Source organism: Cebus imitator, unplaced genomic scaffold (assembly GCF_001604975.1).
Source record: "Cebus imitator isolate Cc_AM_T3 unplaced genomic scaffold, Cebus_imitator-1.0 Scaffold426, whole genome shotgun sequence".
In the NCBI taxonomy this organism is placed as follows: Eukaryota; Metazoa; Chordata; class Mammalia; order Primates; family Cebidae; genus Cebus; species Cebus imitator.
The window spans coordinates 1,015,111-1,021,037 of NW_016107741.1; the positions used below are offsets into that span (position 1 = coordinate 1,015,111).

A 5,927-nucleotide genomic window follows, 5' to 3' on the forward strand; every position below is an offset into this window, starting at 1 on the left:
CTCCTGAGTAGCTGTGACTATGGGTGCATGCCACTATGCCCGGCTAAGTTCTGTATTTTTTGTAGAGATGGGTTTTCACCATGTTGCTTGGGTTGATCTCAAACACATGGCCTCAAGTGATCCTCCCACCTTGGCCTCCCAAAGTATTGAGATTACAGACATGAGCGACTGAGGCTGGCCTTTTCCCGGTCTTGATGCCAGTAACACTCTACCCGCTCTGAGGAGCATGGGGTTAACAATATTCAGTGTTTATTTTGGTTGCTATTGCTATCACTGCCAAGTCTAGGGGCACATACTGTGGAGTCCCGATAAGTTAGCATCAATAAGGGAGGGACCCCCAGGGTGGGGGAGAACTATTGTTCTGAGAAACTGCTAGCACAAACAACTCTATTTGCATGTAGCTTCTCCAGCATGACCCTGTAAAACTTCCCTCCAGCTCCTGCCTCTTTGCAGACAGCCCCTTCTCTGCTGTGTTGCCTGTTGCTCCCTTGCAACATACTTTCTCTCTAATAAACTTGTTTTCTTTAATTCTTCTGCTGCCGTGATTCTAGCCCCAGCCAGCGCACCTGCGACACAAGTTTCTGCAGTCATTAGGGTTCAGGAGAGTCTTCTTTGCTTAATTTTTAAGGCACTTATCCTTGATTCATCCCTCAAATCCTCCCCAGTGGTGAAATACCTCTTAATCGAACACACCGGGGGTCATCTTTTGAGATCTTCTGTCTGAAAATAGCATGATTTTTATCTTGACAGTAAATTGTTTGGGTGCAGTCCTGAGTGGAGACAATTCTCCCACAGCACTCTGAAGGTGGAGTCCACTCTGCTGGTGTGCAGTATTGCTGGAGGGAGATCAGACGTTTTTGTTTCTTGATCTTTTGTACTGGGTGTACTTTTTTCCCTCTCATTTTTCTTCTTCTTCTTCTTCTTTTTTTTTTTTTTTTGAAGAGACTGGGTCTTGTGTTGCTCTGGCTGGAGTGTGGTGGCTATTCACAGGCACAATTATAGCCACACTATAGCCTTGAACTCCTGTGCTTAACAGATTCTCCCAGGGTGGCCTCGAACTCCTGGGCTTAAATGATCTACCCACCACGGCCACCCAAAGTGTTGAGATGACTGATGTGAGCCACGGATCCTGGCCCAGAGTAGGGTTTTTAAAAAGTGATTTTGGTAAGTGGAAATAGTGGGAAAGGTAAAGATTCAATATCCTTGTCACAAGACTCTATTTCTCCACTCTTTCACTCTTTGGAGTAGAAAATCTGTCGGTGTAGAGTGGGACCCACAAGTGTGGCAGAAATGCTGCCTGCCGGGGTCCCTGTTGCTGTCTCCTCTCTGACACTGTTGGGCCGCATTTCCCTGCCTCTCTTGCAGTTAGCTGTAGCCACGTGACACTTCTTTCCTAGGGAGCTCCAGGCATGTCTGCCATTTTACTTTTCCCCTTCTGGCTGCCTGGAATGAAGATGGCCCCAGGGCAGAGCTCATCAGCTTGGGTTCCTGAATGACTGCAGAGGTGCCTACACTGTGGTCACGCTACACGCCAGTACCATTACATGAGCAAGAAGTCAGCCTCAGCTGTGTTTGGGCCATTATATGTCTTTTGGATTACTTGCTGTAACAGACTATTCTCACAGATGAAATGCTGGGAGAAAGCAAAGTTTTCCTTTTAGCAAATATACCCAGTTTTAAGAGGTGGAATATGCAAAGCTTCCTTTTCACCCATACTGGAAGGAGTGAGGGAAGCATCACCATGGGTGTCCAATTAGCATGCAGCTTATTCCCTCCACACTTATTATAATAAAATGAGACCTCCACGCCCATTGGCTTCTTTCCACCTTAGTCTTTTCTCTCAGCTGGAAATTTAATATTCCCTGCTCCCCCCCCCCCCCAGTCTTGCTCTTCCTTCTCTTCCCTGGGGAGAGTTTCTTTCCTGGGAGCCCTGGAGCAGTAGGGCAGGAGGAGGCTGGGAGAATGCCCAGTCTAGATAATTAGCCCTAGGTAGGGCTGGCTGGAGGCCTAGGGTGTGGGGTGGGTGGCCAGCCAGCTGTTGGGATGATTTCTGGGATTGGACCTTCCTCCTGGTGGTGTTATCCTTTCTTTAACTGCCTTAAAGTGCAGATGTTGCCTGGGGTTGGGGGTGGGGGGGCTACACATTGTCATCATTAACAGAACTGCCTTCATCAGATTAATTAATTATAGTCCTGTGTGGCATACTTTTCCCCCCTGGGTAATAACACCCAGACATATGAATTAGACCAGCAAGGAGAGGAAAGATAAAGATGAAAGCCAGATGAAAGCCAAGTAAAACTGGCCTCAGGAGGAAGGTGGAGCTGGTGGAGGGGGAGTGCTGAGGAAAGACCTTGTCTGTTCGGGTACCGCAGCCTACAAAGAGGAGTTAGGACAGCCTGTAGAGGAAGGTGATAGGGAGAGCAGGGGTCCCTCCTTGCACTTGCAAAAGGGGTGAGTCAGATTCTTTGCCTATGGCTTGCAGATTCTGAAGCAGACGAAATTCCACATCTATCTGTGTTAATTGTGCATCTGTTTGCAAATTTGTAAACACAGTGATATTTATCTCTGCTAATTGTATAATGCTTTGTATAGTGTTTTTTCTGGTTGTGCAATTAAAAGTAAAAAAATGAAAATAAAGGAAAAGATTGATCCATAGCTCAAAACATGTAATAGTCTTATTTCTGAAAGTACAGCTATATTGATTTTTCCCTGTCTTTGTGGAATTCTTTTCTTTGAACCTCGTAGACGTAATTTTTAATTGCTTGAAAACCCTTAACCATTACATTGTCAACAATCTTTGGAATCAGATTAAAGGAAGTTTAATTTTGTGCATGCCACTTGAAGTTTTAAGAACTGGCCTGTTTTGTTATTGTGGAATATATTGAGTTTTATAATTTAGCATTTTCTAGACAGGCATATATTTAAGAACCGTAATTTCTGGAAAACTGAGTGTACTTTATGTTGGTCAAATATGTCAGTCTTTCAAAAACTATGCGCTTTTCTGTATGTACAGCTTAACATTTTCATTATGTTTAAATGCCCTGAATCTTGAATTAAAGTTTGGAAAGAAAACATCTGGACTTGAAAAGATAGGCCTGCTGCTGCTTGAATCATATTTATTTTGTGTTGATTTAACGACAGAGCTCTCACACACTGATGCCATTAGGGTTTGGTGTGGAGCCACTTCCACTCCCTGTCCTCACGTCCTCATTTTTAGTGGCTGGTGTTTTGGGGACAAGTACTTAAAACGTACCACTATGCATGGTTGTGAAATCTCAATACAAATGTAAAGTTCACATTCTCTGTTGGTTCCTGAGGATGCTCCTCTTTGTACCCTGAAGCAGAATTTGCTTTGCTTTTACAGAGAATTTAATTCTTTTTTTTTTTTTTTGAGACGGAGTCTGGCTCTATCACTCAGGCTGGAGTGCAGTGGCACAATCTTGGCTTACTGTAACCTCTGCCTCCCAGATTCAAGCGATTTTCGCGTCTCAGCCTCCTGAGTAGCTGGGATTACAGGCGCACCACCACGCCTGGCTAATTTTTGTATTTTTAGTGAAGATGGGGTTTCGCCATGTTGGCCAGGCTGGTCTTGAACTCCTGACCTCAAGTGATCCGCCTGCCTCTGCCTCCGCAAGTGCTGGGGTTACAGGTGTGAGCCACCAAGCCTGGCCTGAGAGTTTAATTCTTAAATAACCCATGTTGTAATTGCTTCTTTGAAAAAAATGTTCAATTCATATGAAAACTCTATTTCCCTTTCTATTTTTTTACAGTGGCTTTCACTGGTCCTTTTCCTTTGCCATCTACTAGAAGGTTGGATTTTCTTGAAGGTCCTTTTATCTGCCCTCTCTCTCATCTAAGTGGTCTCATGTACTTCCTTGAAGTAACATGTCCATAGACAACTTTCTTATCTATATGTGCAGCCTCAGCTTCTCTTCTTTTTTTATTTTCAGTGACCATTTTACCAAATCACCTTATCATCTGAACTCTGAAATGGCCTTTGTGTGTTGTTGAGGCCCTTTAAACTCAGCACGATCCAAATGGAAATCATTCATCTTCCTTTACCTACTCTAATTCTGGATTTCCAATCTTGATGATCAGTCTATCCCCAAATCTAGAAGTCATCCCTGATGCCTTCCTCCCTTTAACCTCCCACAGCCAGTTGATTGCCAGTCCTTTGGTGCCTAAATATGGCGTGTGTGTTGCTTTCTTCTCATGCCCAGCATCACTGCCTCCAGTGGTTTGCTCCATTGACTGCGTAGGCAATCACAGTAGTCTGTAACTTGCATACTGCTGCTCACCTCTTCACATGGCAGACTCTTGAGACTTCCAGTAGTGGGTGTGCCAAAGCAGTGGTCTACTTCTCATGCTCTTTCTGGAGAGACCTCAGTAATTCCTCATGGGACACCTTAGCTAGGCATAGGCGGCTTATTTATTTTATTTTATTTTTATTTTTAATTATTATTTTTTTGAGATGGAGTCATGCTCAGTCACCCAGGCTAGAGTGCTGGGATTACCGGTGTGAGCCACCACGCCTGGCCCAACTTTAATCCTTTTTTATAGAGATGGGGTCTAGGGAAGGCCTGCCATGCCCTGGGTCGCAGCTGGCAAGTGGAGGGGCTGGGTTCCCACCCATCCTGTCTGGATTCAGGAGCCTCATGAAGGTCCCTGTCTCGAGTTATGTCTGAGCTTGGATGATACCTGTGGAGGGTCACAGCCAGCCCTGTTGCCAAGCCTAGTGCACAGCAGATGCTCAGTAGATGTTTGGTAGGTGTAGGAAAGCCAGCCTGTGAAAGGGCACTTGTCCTTCCTGCATTTAAGCATCAAGCCTGGTATCAGAGCTGTGGTCATTCTGCTGCTTTGCTTCAGGTTGTAGGAGTTTAGAGGCAAAGGTTAGAGTGCCCCCAGGACCAAGCAGGTTGCACAGGGGGGCTGTTTCCATGAACCTTGGCTGAGGGGACCTGTCAGGAGGCCAGCAGCCCTGGGAAACAGGGACAAGCCTTAGGTGTTTCTAAGGATCGAGGCCTTGGCATATTGTAAAAGACATCACAAAATCAGGTTTCCAGAGGCCTCACAGCAACAGGTTATGTCACATAGCATGGGTTGTGCCATGGAAATAAAACCCGAGTTCAGGACTGCATGCTGCCTGCTGGTCTATACCCTAAAAAAGCTGTCCGCACCCCAACAAAAAAGTAAAGCAGAGAAATGAGATTCCTGAGATTAAAGCAATTTGCCTTTCTTTCCTGTCTTCTACACATTGCTTGTAACAAGGTGGTGCTTTTCTGTGCTAAGGCATTTCTCCCTGTCTAAAGGGAGCCCTTCTGTGATCCCCCTTGAGAGCATCCCTTCTGAGTGTCCTTTCCTGCTCCTCTGGGCTGCCAGGCTCCTGCTGCTAACTTGACTGCTTCTGAAGTCTCTTTTTAAGGTTCAATGTCAAGGGGAGGTCAGAGAGGGGTGTGGTCTGGCAGGAAAGGAGGAAGAGAGCCTGACTCGTGACCGTCCTGGCTGCCAGGCACACCTGAGCACATGGAGCCCTGAGCTGTTGGCCTGGACAAGCCCAGGCCTGGCACTGCAGGGAGAACTGGTCTGTGGATTCAGTCTCTACAGCCTTATTTTCCACCCAGACTTTGCCCCTCCTGGAGCATTCCAACCTCCGGTGTTTGAGGGTTTCATTCAGTAAACACAGTAGTAGTGCTGCACCCTCTCAGATTAAAGGTATGCTGTGCAGCCTGGGAGTTCCTTTATGTGGGGTGGTAGGAGAGGCTGGAGAAGGCCTGTCTGCACTTACATTTTCTTGAATTTTTTAATTATTAAAAATGTAGGCTTCGTGCTGTGGCTCACACCTGTACTCCCAGTGCTTTGGGAGGATCACTGGAGCCTAGGAGTTCAAGATCAGCCTGGGCAATATAGTGAGACCGTGTCTCTACAAA

General features: G+C 46.0%; 1 protein-coding gene across 2 annotated transcripts in view; it reads left to right on the top strand.

Annotated features, from left to right (window-relative positions):
- The window catches only part of SHROOM2 (shroom family member 2), a 157,969-nt gene that overhangs the window by 6,853 nt on the left and 145,189 nt on the right, over positions 1 to 5,927 (top strand). The window lies entirely within an intron of this gene.